General features: G+C 44.5%; 1 protein-coding gene and 1 long non-coding RNA gene across 3 annotated transcripts in view; one reads left to right on the top strand and one right to left on the bottom strand.

The window, feature by feature from the left end:
- LOC146855031 (uncharacterized) overlaps positions 1–21554 on the bottom strand; it is a 113226-nt gene that overhangs the window by 83686 nt on the left and 7986 nt on the right. Inside the window, exon 2 of the long non-coding RNA XR_014981271.1 lies at positions 19740–19843. This is a non-coding gene — a long non-coding RNA (uncharacterized LOC146855031). The remainder of the gene's footprint in view (positions 1–19739; positions 19844–21554) is intronic.
- Positions 1–21554, top strand: part of PTPRR (protein tyrosine phosphatase receptor type R) — an 813462-nt gene that overhangs the window by 785448 nt on the left and 6460 nt on the right. The gene's annotated exons all lie outside the window — the stretch shown is intronic.

Here is a 21554-nt window from a genome sequence, read left to right as displayed (position 1 = left end):
CTGCCTATCATGGCTCCAACACACAGCAGCCAACAGGAGCTCCCACGTCTGACAACTTGAAAGGTAGTCTCTCCCTAGAAAGTATTCCTGAATTTGAGAGGTCAAGGAAGGCGACTGCTTATTTTGACCTCTCGCAGCCTTCGTACACTTTAAAGACATAGATCTCAGTTATATTTCCATTTCTGTGTTTACTTGCTACTTCATGTACAAATGAAGATTTCAGTCATTTTGTATTGTTTTATATATCTGTCTGTCTAATGCTGCTGCTATTTACAACCAGAGTGTACAACTATCACCTCATAGTAACCACCCAGCTGCTCAAGATGTCCACTCCCTGAAAATTGGAAACATGTATAACGAACGTTGTTAAACTTCAGTCAATTAAACACAAATCCATATATGTATTCAAGGGTCAGTACACACTTCGAATACTTTTTAGGGTGATTCACGGAAACGTATTTTGGGTAGAGTGTTCCAGATCCATTTAGTTGACTGCCAAATGAAGATTGCGTAGGAGTGATCTCAATCCAGCTTTACATACCCAAGGTAACTCCCCCAAATTCATGAAATACCTAAACCTCACATTAACAGAAAGGGCTTCCGCACACCGACAGCTGAGTGGGATAACACCCCCCTACATTGTCCAAGAACAGGGCCCATGGACTCAACAGGGTCTACCTGAGAATCAATCCCACCTCTGCTAAAGCTCTAAGAGGACTGTTAGGAACGATCTACTCTTCCTCGGATCTCGATCTGGTGAGACTTTCCGACTCTCGACCACCTAGCGCTCTGAAGCAGATTACAAAGCGGCATGGTCACTGAAAGAAGTATCGGGGCAGGCTACAGTGCTGAGCACACGCTGTTGTCTGCCAACCACCAGGTAGCGGTGGGCAAGAAAGGAAATTGATAGGGAGAGCAGAGTCAGGGGTCTGGGTTTGCTCAGAGTCATCAAAAGATTTGCCGTGTAATACTGTTACAGCAAATGTAAAAAAGTATGATAAAGGCTCCTCCAGATTAATGAGGTTATGTCTTGAACAGTTGTATTTCACTTTAGTACACTAGATTATATCACTTCATTGTGATTATATGACAAGTAACAGTTTTAAATATGATTTGTTCCCCACTTCCAGTTCCCTAACAACACTGTTGTAAGTGAACCAAGAGATGTCAGTTTCTCATGTTGGGCAATGTTTTTGTATGTGGAGTAACATTATCTATTAAAGCATATATAAATAGGGCTTTTATATAGCGCACATCCTGACCTGAACCTTTTCAAGGTTCTCTCAGACTTTAAGCCCAATTTAAATGAAGATCAGTAAAGTATGGGGATGTGTAGGATCACAAAGTGTGGTTTAGCGGGGAAGCCGGGACTTGATCATAGTTTTCCTGATTACACACTGTGCAATTCAGCCACTGGACTAATATATCCTCCACTCTCCCTTTGACCACCAAAGGACAATTCTTTGTGTTCAGTGATTTCAAAACCTACTTTACTACAGTATGGTCAGCAATAGAAGTGGCACATGTTAGATCAAACATGACTGATTAATAAAATGTCAAAAATCTTTCTTGAAAAAAGTCCAAAGTTAAGTGCAAGGGAAGGCAGAAAACTATTTGAATGTTAATATCACTGCCTTCTCTGACTTAAACAGAAGAGGAGAGGGTCGGCAACGGAAAGAAATCAATTACATTAATGTTAAAAAAGAGGGCTCTTCTGACAAAGGCTGGTTCAACTGGATCACCCACGTACCTAGACTCTTATGAACCTCCATGAAAATAAGATATGCCGGCGATACACAACCTGGTACCTTTATGAACGCACCACCCAGACAATTGTACTTAACTGGTTACAACCAATGTCACCTTCACGGGTCTGCCGCAAGGGGGGAGGCCTCCCAACACCGGTCTACATGTGTGCCAACATCTCCACAGAATGTCAGAAGTAATTGATAAGAGATGTAACTCTCCTTGCCTGTCTCCTACCTCTTCTTTCCCCCTTTTTTTCTGCCTTTTTCTGCCTGCCTCTCTCTTTTTCTCTAATTATCGTCATGTGGCGTTAGCCAAACAAACATGACATAATGTCTCAGGACTCTGATGTATAAACTGCACTTGGTACAATCTATGCTAACCCTGTAACAGAATTGCTAATGTGTTATTGTATACAAAAAATAAACAAAACGTTGAAATTTAAAAAAAAAAAAAAAAAAAAAAAAAAGAGGGCTCTAACGTCCAGCAGGTCTTCAGCTCTGTTGCAGACACTCAGAGCAGAAGAGCGCCTTTTTAGTTAGTGTGCACTCAACTGCTCCGAGTCTCGTAGTTTTTGTCTTTTAAAACTGCAATAGTGGGGGTATGAATGCCTAATATTCTTGGCTCAGCTCTATTTTGGTTGCTAGTCCTCACATGAGGATGGCAAAGCCATTAAAGCAATTTATCTCCCGTCCGAAATGGGCTTTGCTCGGCTTGCCCACATCTATCACTAGGTGGACATTTCAATTTGCAGAGATATAAATAATATTTAGGCAGCTATTAGATGTCATCAGAGATGCATTTTCAAGTGGTATTTACATTCAATTAGATCTTCTGTGCCAGATCTTTCGGTGATGTTCCAACTTTCATATTATTGTCCATTATGCTTTTTCCTTGGTGTTTTGCCTCCTGCTGCTGAAATAGCTGCAGGCGGCTTATATCGGGTTTTATTAGAGTTTCAGTCCCATGCCTTCTTCTACAAATGTGTTTCAGAGGCATTTTCCTACCTCCTCAATCTATGCTGATGGGGGCCCTACTGACTTGAGATAGCGAGTACTTACCTTGTGAGTAACAGCCCATCACCAGTGACACAAAACCTTAGGGGGCCTTCCTGCCAGGGGCCCCCACCACACTCCTATCTCATCTTTGCATGGTTCCTCCCGTCTTCATGAGGCCTCGCAGAGTCAAGCCATCACACACGTTGCACTGTCCCACAGAGCCTGAATTTTGGCTTTAGAGCTACACTTCCGGTCTGAGACCTCATGTGCCAGAGCTGTCCATTAGGCTACACAGATTTAAAAGTCTGAGGCTTTATACAGCAGTTCTGTCCCCTTCGGTTAACCTGCTACTCTTGCATTACTGCTTAAACATGGCATAGATCAAAGACTGAGTTGCCTAATCATTACAAGAAAATTGGCTAGATACCTCTAATCCTTAACCTCCCCACCCACAGTATATAAAGCATGATCAGTTGGGGATCTTCAATATAACGAGGCATTGCTTTGGTTCTTTTGATTTACTGCAATAGTCTTTTTGTGCGGCAAACCTGGACGTATGGTGCGATACCACTAGGGTCATTCTCATGAATTCCTCAGTAAATCGGGCAGCAGTAATTTTGCACCCGGAATTACGATGATGGCCTGCTGCACAAGAGCACAAAACTAATGCCAGCAACAATGATTCTATGCACATTACAGCTGGCCATCGAAAGGTATCCAGGTTCTTTCAAAACCAAAGCGGACGCGCGCTAGTAAGGCAGACACCTGCTACGTTTTCTGTTCATCGCTGCTCTAATGCCTTAAAAGTATTCTGGTACTTGTTTTAAATATGCTCTGATATTCCCGATTGATTTTAAATTGATTTTTTCGCGCATTGCTGCACATTTGCACATTTCCAATACTTTTGCTTGTTTAGACACTTTCCTTACCTTAGCTGCCTCTCCCCTGTCCACCGCGGGTTGCGTCCTGTTTGCGTAGAGGGAGACAAGGCAACTTCCAGTCTGAGGGAGGTTGGTGGTCTAGTGGCCACAACCTCCTCCATAAAACGGACCATTTCCAATACTTTTGCTTGTTCAGATGCTTTCCTTACCTCATCTGCCTCTCCCCGGTCCACCGCGTCCCGTTTGCGTGGAGGGAGACAAGGCAACTTCCGGTCAGAGGGAGGTTGGCGGGCTAGTGGCCACAACCCCCTCCATAAAACCGGATGCTCTGCACAACATGCAGCAGATGCGCGCAGCGGGCGAGCCTGCGGCACGCCAAAGGCAAGCTCATCCGCGCCCTGACATTGCCAGGAGCCAGGAACCCTGCCCGTTCCAATCCCAACCACGCTCAGACCCCAGGTATCTAATTCTAGCAAGGAATTACTGACTTTAAGGAAAGTTTTACTGTCCACCTGCTGGCATCTCACCCAGGCCGCTGCTCAGTCCCTGCCAATGCCTGAAGGTCCTTTCTCTTGCTTACTCTGTCAGTTCCAATGTAACATTAGCAATAGTATTCCTATAACCAGAACCCCTGGATGTTGCACCCATATTCATCCCCCACCTCACCCCCTCTCAGAACCTAGAAGCATGTCTAACAGCCTCAACCTAGGCTGGAAAGGTATCTTAAGCAATGTCGGGTCCCTCCCTAAACACGCTACGGAGGTGTGGAATCTTCTTACTACCGATAACCCAGACTTAAAGTTCTTGACCAAGACATGGCTTAAGCCCAATTCGACTCCCGCCATCACCCTTGCTCTGCCCGCTGGCTATAGGTTCTTAAGAATGGATAGACAAACTAATGTGGGGGTGGGATTGCTATTATTTACAAAGACGGTATTTCAATCTCCACACTTGAGCACGTTGCAGCGCAAACATTGAAATTCTAGTCTTTCGCATTGATTTTCTCCTGCAACTTAGCTGGAAAGGTGCCTTAGTGTATTGACCCCCAGGTCCTCTGGCAGACTTCTCTTTCCAGCTCACGGAAATAATAGCTCCCCATGTTATCTCGACTAATAAATTCTTATTGCTTGGTGACTTCAACGTGCACAGCGAATGCACCACTAACCCTGACACTTCGCAGCTCTTAGCAGACCATGCTCTCTTAGGCTTAACTAAGTTTAATGATGGCCCGACACACACTGCAGGTAATACACTCGACATCTTCTTTACCAACGCATCTAGCATCTCATGTGAACCCCCCCAGCGACTGACATGGGCAGACCATGCCTCTATTGAATTCACTCTTCTAGGTCCCAGGGTGGCTGCTGCTCAGCCCCCCCCCCCAACCTCCCACAGGGTCTGCAGACAATGGCATGAGATCTCCCCAGACATTTTCCAGGTGTCTTTTCCGGCACCCTGGACAGCTGAGCCCTCTTCAATTTGGCTGTCAAAAGTGCCAATGACCTGCTTGTACCCCTTAAACCATTACCTAATGCAGCCAGGCGCCCTCAAACAGCCTGGTTTTCCCCTGAGCTCCGTGCCGAAAAACAGCAATGCAAAAATCTGGAGAAACGTTGGCGTAGGTCCCAGGAGGTGAGAGACAAAGACAGTTTTAAGAGAGCCCTCTCCAATTATCATAAAAATATAAAGAGAACACGGAAAGCTTTTATTGCCTCACAGCTAGATAAGGCAGAGAAAGCCCCCAAAACTTTATTTTAGATACTAAAATCCTTTACTAGCCCTAAGGCATGTGACAATGCTGAGACCCCTTCCCAGCTCTATGTGATGATACTGCCCAGTATTTTGCGCAGAAAATTGATCTCATCTACGACAAGATCTTCCTTTCTGGTAGCCAGAAACCAGTTGCTCGGCCTCTTGATCCGCTAGTATCCGTAATTACACAACTGCTGGAGAGCTTTTCCCCTATATCCATCAATGAGGTGGAAGCCTTGCTTCACACAGTAAAATCAGCCTCCCCCTTGACGTTATTCCAGCCAAAGTAGTCACCTCCCTCTCCAAACAACTGTCCTCGCACATAGGCACAATTCTCAACCTCTCTATGAGAGAGGGCTACCTTCCCCGGGAATGGAAGGCGGCACAGGTCATCCCGATTTGGAAGAACTCCAAGATCCCTATGGAAGAGCTTTCCAATCTCCGCCCCATCTCCTTACTACCTTACCAGAGCAAAGTATTGGAAACATATATTAATAAACAGCTGTCTAACCATGTCGAAAATACAGGTAGTTTGGAATCCTCTCAATCTGTTTTCAAGACCAAATACAGCACAGAGTCTGCCCTGTTGGAGGTCATGGACAACATCAGGATGACCTTGGACAGTGGCCATTCAATGATTCTCGTACTGTTGGACCTCTCTGCCGTGTTTGACACGGTATCTCACCAGATTCTGCTCAGGAGGTTGGAGGAGATTGGACTAACAGGACCTGCTCTTCAGTGGATGACTAGCTTCCTTTCCTCCCGTTCCCAGACCGTCAATCTGGGCCCTTTTCTGTCGAAGTCAATGGAACTGACCAAGGGAGTTCCCCAAGGCTCATGTTTGAGCCCTACTCTATTTAACATCTATATTGCTCCATTGGCCAACCTCAGATCCTGTGGCTTTACACCCATTTCATATGCTGAGGACACCCAGCTCCTCTTCTCATTTAACAGATCTGATATGTCGGTTCAGTCCACATTCTCCGCGGGTATGACAGCCATCGTAAATTGGATGCAAAGCAATTTTCTCAACTCAATGCAGGGAAGACGGAGATTATGCTCTTCTGAGATACACCATTGCTGTGGAATCCAGACTGGTGGCCGGTAGCCCTTGGTCCCCCCTGGCCCTAAAGCCCTTGTTAAAAACCTGGGCATCCGCCTTGACCGCGCCCTGTCCTTGAAGGAGCACGCTGCTCACATTGCCGGATCATGTTTTTATGTGCTGGGCATGTTACTACGAGTTTTCCCTCTCCTCCTGGATTCCACTCGTAAAACCCTCATTCAGACTATGGTTATGAGCCGGCTAGACTACTGCAACGCCCTCCTGGTCTCAGCTATTGAGTCAGCGCTCAGCCGATTGCAGGTGGTACAGAATACTGCAGCTCGCCTTGCCATGAATGCCCCATCGAGAACTGCCTCCCTCCCCATCCTTCAACAACTCCACTGGCTTCCAATCCGCAATCTCGTTAAATTCAAAGTGTGTTGCATCATCCACAAGGCTTTCCATAACAAAGGTCCTCTCCACATCTCTTCGAAATTTAAGCCTTAAGTCCCTTCTAGGACCCTCAGATCAGGAAACAAAGCGCTCCTCTTAGCCCCCCGGGTCATGAAAACAAGGCTAGGTGGGAAATCTTTTTCCTACCTCGCCCCCTTCTATTGGAACCAGCACCCCATTTACCAGAGACAATGCCCCGACTATCTGCGCTTCAGGAAACTTCTCAAGACCGCTCTATTTTAATTAATGCCGTCAGCCTGTCTAGCAGCACACTCCTAAAGCGCAGAGAACCCCCTTCGGAGGTGATTCATGCGCTTTATAAAACCTACAAATAAATAAATAAAACACGTGTTCACAGAGAAGGCTGAATTCCTCCCCTTAACACTCTAAATCAGAATTATTCAGAATGACTGTTTGCCTCCCTAACATTAGCCCTCAGAGTCCAGCCAAACAATCATCAGCGAGGATAAATTGACTATTCCATAGATTCACAGAATACCTGTTATCTCTGAATTAAATGAACAAAAGTCCTGTGCACACGTTACAATTCTTAGATGACAGTTCATCTTATCCAGTATGCTCCAAAAGAAAAGTAAATTTAGTTCGAGTGAATCTGTTCTTTGTCTTTAATTCTTTGGTACAACAAAAAGCAACCAGCCAACACGGGTTTCGTAACAATGGGATAGTGTCCCGCGACTTCTTCAGGGCTGGAAATGATACAATAGATAGTGTAAGGCAGAGTGTTACAATATGTTACACACATGGGGAGAGATTGAGCTCCTCATCTATTTGTCAAAACATGTCCCCTTAAGCGTGGAATCCCTAAATGAGATATATAGCTGTAAGTGACAAAATGGTCACTTTACTGACCGAAAGTGCAAACAAACCAGTAACAACAATCTTTGACATTGAAAAGTGAAGTGCCTATCATTTGATAATGTGCGGACCATATAACCTGTTTCATTGGTGGGATATGGTTTCAAGGAATAAAAAGAGGGAGGTACAGCGCTGAACAATATATTAAAGAATTATTTGTTGTACATTGTGTAGTTGTGAATGGAAAAGCAACCTGCATCAACTAGGCACTCCCCTAAAAGGATAATTCGAAAAGGTCAGTGAACAGGGGGAAAAAACCAAAGCTGTATACAAAGTTACCCTCTAGACCTGTATTTCTTTAATTCCTGGCTTATCAAAGCTCTATTTTGGGGCACAACAGAACATGGTTTTCCACACAGACCAAGCAATCCTTCTTACAGTTTTTATTTCATTTATTACTTTTGTATAAATGTTTACTTTTTTATCAAGACTTTCACATTATAAAAAATATACAAATTATTACACATGGTATCACACGGATTTGTCTTCATGATTCAACTAATATTATACATGTGACAATAGCTAAAAATCACAACTGTCAGCAATGATTGAATCCAGTACACCCCCACTCATACACTCACCTCTTGCTATTCCACAACCATACCCTTGCACACTGCACTCACTCACTCTACACCCCAGAACAACACTACAAGCACAGATGAAAAAAATCCGGGTGAGAACATCAACCCTCGGTTGCGGTGCTGGTAACTGGGGTGTCGCACGTTTCAATGGCATCAATTAATTTCTACACCATCTTCTTCAGGACCTGTTATTTTACACTTTGTAACGTATGGAATGGGGGGGGGGGGAGGGGAAAGGGGTCTGTAGTGACAAGAGAAGCCTTTTTTTAATTGAAGCTTCACTTATTATGAACAAGTCCCAGGAGATATCTTACATTTCTCCTCATACATATATTCAACGTTACAACAAGAAAATGTGCCAAATATAAGCGCTTTTAAAAGGATATCAGACTGGAATCAGAATTATCAGAATTTACAAATATAGACATGTGAACGTGCTGAGACATCACGTTACCTTAAAACAGTAAAAGAGAAAGAAGAAGTTGAGGTGAACATTTAAACAATAAGAAAAAAACAGTGCATCAGGTGACTAGAAATATTGGCCTGGGATGACCATACTGAGGATTATTATACGGTTTCCTCTGTGTTGCGGATGTGACTACCCCTACTGACCAAAGAGTCTTTGTATATAAACACTGTTTTTTCTTGTTGCTTAAATGTTCAACTCAACTTCTTCTTTCTCTTTTACTGTTTAAAGGTAACGTGATGTCTCAGCACGTTCACATGTCTATATTTGTAAATTCTGATCATTCTGATTCCAGTCTGATATCCTTTTAAAAGCGCTTATATTTGGTACATTTGCTTGTTGTAACGTTGAATATATGTTTGAGGAGAAATGTAAGGTATCTCCTGGGGCTTGTTCATAATAAGTTAAGCTTCAATTAAAAAACGTCTTCTCTTGTCATTACAGACCCCTTTCCACTCCCCCCCTTTCCACCCATTAAAAAGTGTAAAATAACAGGTCCTGAAGAAGATGGTGTAGAAATTAATTGATGCCATCCAAACGTGCGTTGACCAGCAAGAGTGACACCCCAGTTACCAGCACCGCAACCGAGGGTTGATGTCCTCACCCGGATTTTTTTCATCTGTGCTTGTAGTGTTGTTCTGGGGTGTAGAGTGAGTGAGTGCAGTGTGCAAGTGTATGGTTGTGGAATAGCAAGAGGTGAGTGTATGAGTGGGGGTGTACTGGATTCAATCATTGCTGACAGTTGTGATTTTTAGCTATTGTCACATGTATAACATTAGTTGAATCATGAAGACAAATCAGTGTGATACCTTGTGTAATAATTTGTATATTTTTTATAATGTGAAAGTCTTGATAAAAAAGTAAATATTTATAAAAAAGTAATAAATGAAATAAAAACTGTAAGAAGGATTACTTGGTCTGTGTGGAAAATCATGTTCTGTTGTGCCCCAAAATAGAGCTTTGATAAGCCAGGAATTAAAGAAATATAGGTCCACAGGGTAACTTTGTATACAGTTTTGGGAAAGCTACCTGTACTTCGTGTAGGTTGATTCTAAAGATCTAAAGTAGCAATGTAATCAAAAGAACCCTAGTTAAGGGAATCTGCATGAGAGTGAAGCATAGAGGCAAAGTAATACCATAGTGTGATTATAAGAAATATAACAAAAGCCCTCACCACTCCGCCGGTGATAATTCCGACCTGGCTGGCCAATATCGAAAGTTATTTGTAGATCCGTAATTTTCTAAATGGTGAGTATCAATAAAAATAACCTGAATGATAATGAGGTGAATCCGTAAAAGATAGAGTAGCAGCGTCCAAGTGAGTGCAATGTAGTTAAACAGTAAAACGAGTAAGTGGTTGTTTACCTATATTATGGTTATCATGCGATTCATCAAGATCTAATGTTATAAGGTAATAAAAAAGTCCTAGTTAGGGGAACCTACATGAGATTAAAGCAGGGAGCCAGAATACCATCATAGTATGTTTGTAAGGAGTATGACAAGAGCCCTTACTACTCATCCGGTGATAATTCCGACCCAGCAGGACAAAAAAGAAAATTATTCGTAGATCCGTAGGTTGCTAAATGGTAAGTATACAAAACTAAAAGGATAATGAGTAGACTTAGTAAAAGATTGAGTAGCGGCGTCTAAGCGAATGCAGTGTAGCGTGATAATAATGAAAAAGAGTAAGTAGTTGGCGCCCGGATCTTACCTAAATTATGGTGATCATGACTGGGGCTGTGCCGCTGAAGCAGGGGACAGTGAGTGAACCGCTTGGTGCAATTGACGATCTGTAAAACAGATCATTCCCTCGTTAAGGTGCGATTTTAACAGGGCACTAGAAGTTGCCTTACCTACAGCGAGTGTGCTGAGCGTGGCCGTGGCATCGGCTGGGGTTCTCCATTCCAGATGTGGACACAAGTGTAACCCGGAAGTGACTATTTATACCGTCACTCCACATCATAAGAATTAGGGGCATGTTAATAGACTTGAGCGACTGGCTCCCGGGTGTCTATCTGAGGGCAACATTTTGCTGGTATAGAGCAGCCTTACGGAGAAATTGCTTAATAAAGTAGAGGACACTATTAAAACGGAGACTGCCAATTCGGTAGTCTAGCGAAGAATATGCATAGTGAAGTGGAGGGCGCTGTATTTGAAATATGACTCAATTATGGAAGAGTCAATGTTATGATTATGTCAGAGGTTGAAAAGAGAGAGATGGATAGCGGGAACAACAAGAGAGATCTAATGCTGTCCTATCAATAGGAAATGTGAAGGTAATTAGCAAAGGGGGAATGAAAATAGGAGGAAAAGCAGTAGGTATTGAGATAATAGGGCAGTGGGGGCAGAATGCTATACTGAGTGCTGTGTGAAATGAGAGTGTGTGTGTCATCTGTTCATGTTAAAATTAGGAGGGTAAACAAATGGTTAGCTGTACTGTTGAGAAGCTATCTGGAAATCTGGTTTGTGTCGCATAGCGTGCATGAACGTTTAAGCAGGAGACGCAAGCTGAAGTAAGTTACAGTGAACATTGCAAACTCAAATCAGTTACAGTGCAAATAATGTCCACACTACAAGTAAAAGTAGTGTGGATGTATCCATAGTTTGGTAATTCAAGCTTGATTGCAGCGTTAGTAAATAATAAGGCTCTAGTGTTTCAGATGGGGGATCTAGAGACGTGTGTGTGGGATGATACCTGCAATAAAATTCAATGCGGTTATTCAGTGGAACAGTAATGATTTAAAACTTAAAATCCTTGCGAATATACATCAAAATCTGAGAAAGCATGGTAACTCAGTACCTCATATGGATGGTAGGTTAATCTTATTCAAAACAAGTAATTACCAGATCCGTTTGGCGAGGAGATTACATTTGTGGCATGTGTTGTAGGTAAAACAATCATAACAAGCTCAACATAGGCAATTCAGTGTGTGAAGGCGGTTTCATACGAATGGTGGGAGAGTCATATACAATAACAAATCATTGACAGATCAGTTAAGCCAAGAATTTACAGTTATGGCATGTGTTGTGGGTAAACCAAGCATACCTCTTTTAATATAATCAGTTTCAGTATGTGAAATCAGATTCTTACAGTATGTTAATCACCCAAAAAGTACCGCATTTCGTGATCGCTGTTTAGGCCATGTTCCACAGTTCGAAGGCGCATGATCCATGTAGCCTCCATATGTCTGAATTTGAGTTCACTGTTTCCGCCACGTGACCTCGGTTCTACCAAGTCGATACCATAGAAAGAAAAACTTTTCTGCGGGCCTTGAGAAGGGCAAGGAAACTTCTAGTGCCCTGCTACTTCGCCACTATAACCATTACAGTATTCACTGTATATTTTTTCTATTAAAATCGCACCTTAACGAGGGAATGATCTGTTTTACAGATCATCAATTGCACCAACCAGTTCACTCACCGTCCCCTGCTTCAGCGGCACGGCCCCAGTCATGATCACCATCTTTTACTAACTCTACTCATTATCCTTTTAGGTGACTATTTTGTATACTTACCATTTAGAAACTTATGGATCTACGAATAATTTTCTTTTTTGGCCAGCTGGGTCGGAATTATCACCGGCTGAGTGGTAAGGGCTCTTGTAATACTCCTTACAACCATACTATGGTATTATTCTGCCTCCCTGCTTTAATCTCACGTAGGTTCCCCTAACTAGTGTTTTTTTTTTTATCACCTTGTAACTTTAGATCTTGAAGAACCGCATAATAATCATAATATAAGTAAGATCCGGGCGCGAACCACTTACTCGTTTTTACTGTTGTCTAACTACATTGCACTCACTTGGACACCGCTACTTGATCTTTTACTGATTCACCTCATTATCCATTCAGGTGATTTCTATTGATACTCACCATTTAGAAACTTACGGATCTACGAATAACTTTCGATATTGGTCAGCCGAGTCGGAATTGTCAACAGGCAGAGTGGGGAGGGCTTTTGTCATAGTTCCTATAATCACACAATGGTATTACTTTGCCTTCATGCTTCACTCTCATGAAGATTCCCCTAACTAGGGTTCTTTTGATTACCTTGTTACTTTATATCTTTAGAATCAACCTACACGAAGTACAGGTAGCTTTTCCATTCACAATTACACAATTTACAACAAATAATTCTTTATTATACTGTTCAGCGCTGTACCTACCTCGTTTTATTCCTTGAAACAATTTTTCACCAATGAAACAGGTTATTATCAATCAATCAATCAATCAAAGGCTTTATTTCGATATAGATATATCTTAAAAGCATACATGTAAAATACACACATTAAAATTTTAAAAAACATCAGTACATTGCGAAAAGACCAAACAATTCAGATCCGCTACTGGTGTTAATAAATTAGATAAAAACCAGAGAACTAGAATGAAAACAAATTAAACGAGATAAGCAAGCCTAATTGATCTGATACGCCAAGCCCAACCAAGGAACTTGGCTAACCCACAAACAAAAAGGGGACGGGGGTCGCTTTTTAGTATTCGGATGGCCTCTATATGGAACCTAGTGCCCAATATTCTGCAAAGAGGCTTGAGCCATCTCCTTCGGGGGCTGAATAAGCCAGACATTCAAACAGTAAATGGGGCACCGACTCAAGCCTATTTTCGCAAAAGGGACAGGAAGAAATTGTCTGGCTTGGGGCCTTCCACCTAGATGTCAGTTCACCAACAGGAAGTAAACCTATTCTAAATTGAAAGTACAACGCCCTATCCTTGCGGTCTGTAATAATGTCCAGATAAGGTTCGCAGAAACCCATATCCTTAATTAGGAGAAAATCCATGGATGTCCTACATAGATTGGCATCACTATTTCTAGTACCCGCTACCCAGGCCCAATAAATCGATTTCAGCTCCAACTTAGGAGGAGCAGATCTGTTGGTCCAATATTCGCCGAGGCCAAGGTTGTAGAGAAGACGCTTGACTTCCCTCAACCAAGGAATCTTGGCCCAGGCTGATGAACCCAGCACGTCAGTTAGGCCGTCTGCGTAGCTGGATAGTTCTGGCGTTCTCCAAATTCTTGCCCATAAGAGAAGAGGGCGAAGCCTTGCATGGTCTCTCAATGGGCGGATTCCTGTATCCAGGAACAAGGGGAGGTTTGGGGTACTATACGGAAGCCCCATTAGATCTTTTAGAAATTTGTTTTCTGAACGAGAAAGAAGATCTGCCTTTTGGACCCCCCAAAGTTCAGCTCCATATAGAGCGGCGCTTACAGCTTTTGCCTTGTAAATGTCCAGGACAGCAGCGATGGGTTTTAAGGATGAGGCACGATGTTCCTTAAGCAAGGCCCCCACTACCCTCTTATGCGTCAACAACATCTTTTGGAGGTGGCAGTTCCAGCTCATAGAGTCACAGAGTCGGACGCCCAGATAATCGAACTCTGAGACTCTCTCCAGCGCGACAGAGTCTAATGTCGGTGGTTTGGCCAGTTTTTTTAGGGGGATTAAGGACCAGATACTTTGTCTTTGCAGTGTTAATGACCAACCCTCTTGCATCACAGAAGGACTTAAAATTGGTTAGCAAACTCTGCAGACCTGCCGGGGATTTTGAGATCAGGAGGGTGTCATCTGCGAATAGAAGGGTAGGTATTCTTTTGCCAGCCAGGGATGGTGCATCTGCTGGGTGTTGGAGCAGGTGCTCCACCACTCCATTAACGTATAACGAAAACAAAGTAGGAGCAAGAACACATCCCTGGCGAACCCCTCTATTTACAGGGATGCATGCTGTTTTTTGCCCCTGGCTACCCCACCTGATCTGTGCAAAGTTGTCCGCATGTAGATTAATTAGCAGGTTTAGCAAATAGGGTGGAATACCCAGTTCGTTTAATACTCTCCAGAGTTGGCTACGGGGAACTAGGTCGAAGGCAGTCCGCAAGTCTATAAAGGCGAGATATAGACTGCCCCTAGCCAGGAGAACGACCTTCCAGTAAAGCATCATTAATCTGAAGGATTGCTCAATTGTCCCCGTGCCTACTCTGAACCCTGCCTGGAAATCAGAGAGGATGCCCTTGTCCTCCACCCACTGCATTATCCTGGTTAAAACCACCTTACCAGCCACCTTTTGAGAAGTGTCTAGAAGACTTATTGGACGGTAGTTGGCCGGGTCGTTCCGACAGCCTTTCTTAAAAATAGGAACGACCTCGGCACCCTTCCATGAGGTCGGAAGAGATGCCCCTTCGAAGTTGGAATTTAGTAGGGCAGAGATAAGTTTTCCCCAATGATCTGGGTTAGCACGTAGCAGGTCTCCGGGAATTCCATCCAGGCCTGCTGCTTTATTGGGGACCAAATTATTTATTGCCCCCTCCACTTCCTTAGGTGTAAACTGAAGCTCTTCCTTGAACTGGGCAAAGTCGTAAGGATGACAGGGACTCAGGGTCGCCCCCACTTCCTGAGGCGTTGAGTAAAGTTTAGTGAAGTGATCAACCCATGCAGTCTCTGGGACATTACAAGTAATCATTGAGTCCACCGGTTTCTCCCTGGATCTCAAGAGGTCCCAAAAGCCCTTTGCATCTTTTCTTGCGCTTGCGGCTTTAAGATCACTCCAAAACTGGTCTTCCCAATCTGCCTTTGCTTTTGCTAGAGCTCTCTTATAGTTGCCCCTGGCTATGCATACTAAATTTCTGTTCTTGGCTTTTACAGCTTTTAATAGTTCCCTTTTAGCTAATCGACAAGAGTCTGTAAACCAACCGAATGGGCCCTTCCTTGAGTTTCCCTTAGCCCCCTTACCCGCATTCTTGACTATAAATAGGTCGCCTATAGCCTTTGTGGTTTGGGCAAAAGCTACAGATACCTCTAGTGCACTTATAGAGGGAGAATCTAGGCGCAATGAGATATTAGCCATTACTAGTTGTGCCTCCCGCATCTTGGTCTCGTTACCACTAAACGTCTTCCACTTCAGGCGCCTGCCACAGTTAGTAGGGCATACTTCGTGTGAGGATTTCCACACATGAGGAAATAAAATAGAGGAGCTGCTCTTCCACAAATGAGAGAAGGATAAATACAGGGGGTTGTGGTCACTTTCTATAGACGGACGAACCTCCATATCCTCCAGGAAGGGCCACAGGCAGAAGTTCAACATGGCATAGTCGATCCTGGACGAATGGCCTATTCTATTAAATGTATGTGCCCCCTTTTGATCAGATTTAGATCTGCCATTAGTAGCTCTCAAACCGTATTCTAGACAGAGCGCGTTAAGGTCTATGGCGTTTTGAGACCATCTTTTAATTGGAGCGATGGACAAAGATGGAATGCCTCTTCTAGCATCGTCATCTCTACAACCCAACACATCCTCAACTGCGAGCGGTTCGAAAGTGCAATTAAAGTCCCCCGCTAGTAGGACAAGGGAATTTGAACAACAATTTTTGAGTTCCTCATCAATGCCAGTTAGGGGGAGAGTGGATCCTCCACCCCTAGAGCCTCTAACATAGATATTCAGTATTTCGAGTTCCGGCCCTCCGCTCGGGCCTCGAAGTGTTAGTCTCTGTAAATCTGGGGAGATAGTGGCAAAGCTTTTAACTGAACACCGCAGGGAAATGCTTATCCAAATTAAGAGCCCGCCAGAAGGGCGGCCCTTACCCTCCTTGGATCGAACGGCTGGGACAAAATAGGTAGTAAAGCCCAGTTTATGCTGTGGTTCTAGACACCACGTTTCTTGGAACAGGCAAATTCCACAGGTTTCAATAAATGCGTTCCACTCAGGGATGGCTAAGTTTCTCGCCAGACCAGCAATATTCCAACTGGCAACCTTCAGAGGCACAATTTGGTCCTTTCCCTGGCTTGGAGTTGTCGCTCCTTTATTGTGGGTTGGATTGGTAGTGTTGGTTACCGCACCAGCGCATATTGCCACATCGTGAGAAGACGAGAGGCTCGGGCTCTTCAACGTGTCCAATGAGTGATATGAATAAATTTTGGGTGAGCTAGGGCAACCAACAAAAGATGTGGGGGCAGCCGTTATTAAAGTTGCGCATGGACTTGTGTGTAAAACCTGCGGGGGAGCATAAATGGCCGGCTTCTGGATCGAGGGAGTGGAAATAGTGTCTGTAAGAATATTTGGGTAATCATCAGTGGATAATGAAAAACTGGTAGGAATGTGGTCCAAAGCCACCATACTCTGGCTTGTAGATGTTGATGGTCAATCCACCGAGTCCAGGCAACTAAATCTGTTAGACAATGGCAAGTCACTCCAACCTGAGGTGAAAGGTACCGTCCTACCCCTTTGGACCTGCCAGCCGTCCCACGCCCTACTGCCAGCCCACTTGGAGTCCTTAAGACCATCCCTTAGTGAATCAGGATAATAATAAGGGGGAGGATAGAAGAAGGAAAGCCTTCGTGTCTCAATTTCATCCTGCTTAGCACTTCTGGCACGGCGGCAGATATATTCCGCAGTGTATGGATTGTCAAAATTTACGACAACACAATCCCCGCGGACCCGCTTTTTACCACCACCTACCCAGGACACCCTGCGTACCATTAGGATTTTACTTGCGCAAGAAGGTGGGAGCGGTCTGTTTTGGGTGAGCCAATGTTGGACCTTGTTTTTTAGGGAGTCCAGGGGTTCCTCCATACTGGGCCTTAGGACTGGGACACCTGTCATTATGATGACATAGGGGTCAGCTTCAGGTGGTAAATTTAAGTGCTGGCCATTCGAATCCCTGTCGTTGTCAGAGTTATTATTCGATCTCCCAGGGGATTTGGATGGAACAGAATTCAAAACAGCAACTGGGGGTTGGGGTTTGGCTGGTTCAGCAGCCTTCCTACAATCACCCATGAGGGGCTCAGATCCTTTATTCGAGTCATTAGATGATAGTAATAACGAGCCCAACCCGGTGGGTGGGTTGAAGGGTTCCCTAGAAACAGTCAGCTCGCCGCCTAACCCTGCCTTAGGAGGCATAGTCGAGAGAGATTTATTCCCAGATGTCAATTTTTCAATGTTCAGGAGTGACAGTTCCAAAGGTCGTAAAAGAGATTTAATAAGATCATCCATTCTGGACAAAAGATGATCATTGGCCTCACAAATACTGCACCCCTCTCCCAATCTTGTAGAAACCCCAGGCATAACTGGATTCAAAGGGGAGGCTGGAGCATCTGCATTGGTAGATTTGCATTTGCGCTTGGTTGCCTCCCTAGCTTTCTTAAATTTGGGGATGGCACCTTCCCTATTGCTCCTTGACACATTAATAATCGGGGGCGCCTGACCAGGGCTCCTCAGGAGGGCTGGCGTCCTAGCAAGGGTCGTGCTAGATTGTGAGTCTAAAGATGTTAATGATGCCGAGAGATCAACAGTATTAGGAACTCCGTGTGTCTCGGCCTGCACTAACATTGAGGGCCTAGACTCCCTTTGATTTACAGGAGACTTGGCTAGAGCTAGTGCCCCCAAGGAAGAGCGTCTTGCCATAGCCAGGTCTTGGGACACCCTACGCTCAAGAAGTGATATGCCTTGGTTAATGGCCTCATTCGCTCTGGTGATATATTGATCGATTGGGCCTGTTACATGTGTGGGACCATTTTTGCTACCCCTCGTAATCATTATACTGCTTTACTAGAATAAGCTAAAACAGCTCAGGCTCAAAGTGGGGATAACAAGAAACCAAATATGAAGGGGAAATCAGTGGAGCAACAGTTAGAGGAATAGAGCGTCCAAGATAGAGGATACAAATTGGAGTAGCAGAAGTGAGTGTCCGCAAAACAGTCTTACCCGAACTTCTGGCGGGTTTGGGCAAGTCCACTGAACGGAAGTACTTGATAGTTGATACGTCCACAGGGCGCTTTCTCACATCAAGTGTTATAGGCGATTTTTATAGGACAAACTCCCTTCAGAAACCTGGCTCAACCTCTATAGTTGCTCAGAGACCCTTGAGTGCGTTGGACCGATGCTAGAGGGATGGCCCGGCCCGGTCTGGTCCGGTCAGTGACGGGCAAGGACGGGCCCGCCCTTGGCCCGGGCTTCGCCCGGGCGTCGCCCGCGCGCGTCCCGCGCCGCGTTGAGCCTGTGTGGGTTTTAAACAGGCTGGGCGCAGGCTGATCTCCTCACAGCCGGGCGCCCAGCAGCAGGGCCCCTGGGTAATGTAGTTTTTCTTCCGTTACGGTGTGGCCTCGGGAAGTTACAAGCACGGATTTCCCCAGCAGCAGGGCCGTTCCCCTCACGGCGATAGCAGCAGCAAGTTTGCCAGGTCACAGGTGAGGTCTTCAAAGAACAGGTTATTATGATCTTCACATTATCAAATGATAGGCACTTCACTTTTCAATGTGAAAGATTGTGGTTACTTGTTTGTTTGCACTTTCGGTCAGTAAAGTGACCATTTTGTCACTTACAGTTATATATCTCGTTTAGGGTTTCCACGCTTAAGGTGACGTGTTTTCACCCTAAGTGATGAGGAGCTCAATCTCTCCCCATGTTTGTAACATATTGTAACACTCTGCCTTTACACTACCTATTGTATCATTCCCAGCCCTGAAGAAGTCGCGGGACACTATCCCATTGTGACGAAACACGTGTTGGCTGGTTGCTTTTTGTTGTACCAAAGAATTAAAGACAAAGAACAGATTCACTCCAACTATATTGACTTTTCTTTTGGATCACACTGGATAAGATGAACTGTCATCTAAGAATTGTAACGTGTGCACAGGACTTTTGTTCATAACTTTGTGAAGGATCTTTTTCCAACACACATTCAGGGGTTAGAGGGTATTCCTCCGAACCTGTCTGCACCGTTTATACTAGACATTTAGCACACTATATGCATAATCAGCAGTGCGCCACACTTCCTAGTTCACCAAAACCCCACTATCAAGTAACGTCTCTGAATTAAACTTCAACATTGCTGCAAACGGAGAAGCAGTATGCCCACTAAACTATGCCATCTGCACCACAAGAACAGAAAGCAGCATTCTGAAGTGGACCATCGACTTATTCCACATCAAACTCAGGAACATACCCCATATGACCGTTCACTGCCTCTCAGTGTCCAAGAGCATGGGCAGCTGTGTAAAGGATTCTGTTCCTCGTCACCGATTCTCAGTAGCTGACAATTCTTGGGACCTACAACGAGTTAGGGAAAAGAACAAGAAGATGATCAGTTGAAAGTGTATCCCCGTCAATCAGGTCTCTAAGTTTGGCACTTCATATTGGTATGCAACGTTCACATGTAAGTTTTAGAGGCCCTTCCAACCATTGACGTGGATCATAATTGAACGAAACAGTAAACAGGCCATTGTCCAGACAAATGCCATTTCACGGTGTGTGTTCTTCAAAAGGATACTCTGTGCAAGATAATGGCAAAGACAATGGTGTTTCTGAAACCAAAACGGACAGCAAACTGTTCACTGCTCATTTGAAATGGGGTATGAGGTTGCCCCTTTTATCCCTGACCAAGACTCCACTCTTGAGATCCAGTCAGATTGTTGGGTCAGTCCTGATCATCATCTTCAGCCTTAGACATTGTTGCCCTCTTAGACCGGTCTCCTCTTCTAGGCAGAGACCATCAGCCCCCTGGTTCTCCCCTGAGCTCCGTGTTGAGAAAGCCATTGCAAAATAGTGGAGCGTTCCTGGAGATTATCCTATGACCCCACTGCTGAAATGGCATATAAAAAAGCCTTAAAAGATTTTCACAAACTCAAGCACACCACTATGAGAAACTATTTCACCAATAAGATCTGTTTAGCGAGGAACTCAGATAAAACTCTTTTTAAAATTGTACAAGTCACCAAGCCCGCCACAACTGCCAGTACAGTTCTTCCTAACGCTTCCCTGTGCACAGGACTGTCAGATTTCTTTCAGGATAAAATACAAGCTCTATACACCACCTTTGCCCCCCACCCCCAGTCCACCTCAGAGCTTACGGCTGTGTCGGTCAGCAATGATGCAATGACCACATTCCGTCCTCTCGCACTTGATGCTTCGCTGCAAAAACTTTTAACTTACAAATCTGGGTCACCCAGCGATCCCTGGCCGGCTCCATTTTTTAAACTCCTGGCACCATGCACCAATGCCCCACTAAATCAGACCTGGAATTCCTCGTTGTGCTCTGGAACTTTCCCTGCAGTGTGGAAACAGGCCTTTCTTCTCCCAATCCTCAAAAAACCCGATGTGGACCCTGCTGCTTTTAACATTTTTAGACCCATTTCCCTTTTACCGGCACCAGCAAAAATTCTCAAACAAATAGTCAAAGAGCAACTCGCCAGTCTTCTGGAATATAGAAATCGTTTTCATGACTCTCAATCTGGCTGCAGAGCAGGATACAGCACAGAGACTGCCCTCCTTGATGTTTCCGAGAGTATCCGCGAGAGTATCGATTTGGGCAAAGCAGCTATGCTTGTGCTACTTGATTTGTCTGCGGCTTTGGTTACGGTTGCCCACCTCATTCTTATGGATAGGTTAAGAGACTTGGGTATTCAGGGTACGGCCCTGTCCTGGATCCGGTCTTTTTTGGGAAACCGGTCTCAACTAGTCTTTCTTCGTCCATTCATCTCTGACAAGAAACCCTTGCTCTGTGGGGTTCCACAGGGTTCTGCCTTGAGTCCTCTCCTTTTTAATGCCTACCTCTCACCTCTTGCGGCGTTGGTAGAATCTTGCGGGGGGGAGGGTGGTCTCCTACACGGATGACACCCAACTGGTGTTGTCCTTCGAGGAGCATTCGGAAGCTGCTTATGCCTATTTTAGAAATTGCCTGAGTAACATCTCGGCCTGGATGTCCATTGAATGTCTCAAGCTTAACTCAGACAAAACTGAGGTAGTCTTTTTTAACCAAAAA

The sequence above is a fragment of the Triturus cristatus genome, chromosome 4_1 (genome assembly GCF_964204655.1).
Source record: "Triturus cristatus chromosome 4_1, aTriCri1.1, whole genome shotgun sequence".
NCBI classification, from domain to species: domain Eukaryota; kingdom Metazoa; phylum Chordata; class Amphibia; order Caudata; family Salamandridae; genus Triturus; species Triturus cristatus.
The sequence above is the reverse complement of the archived record's forward strand: the minus strand, read 5'-3'. Positions and strand labels throughout refer to the sequence as shown.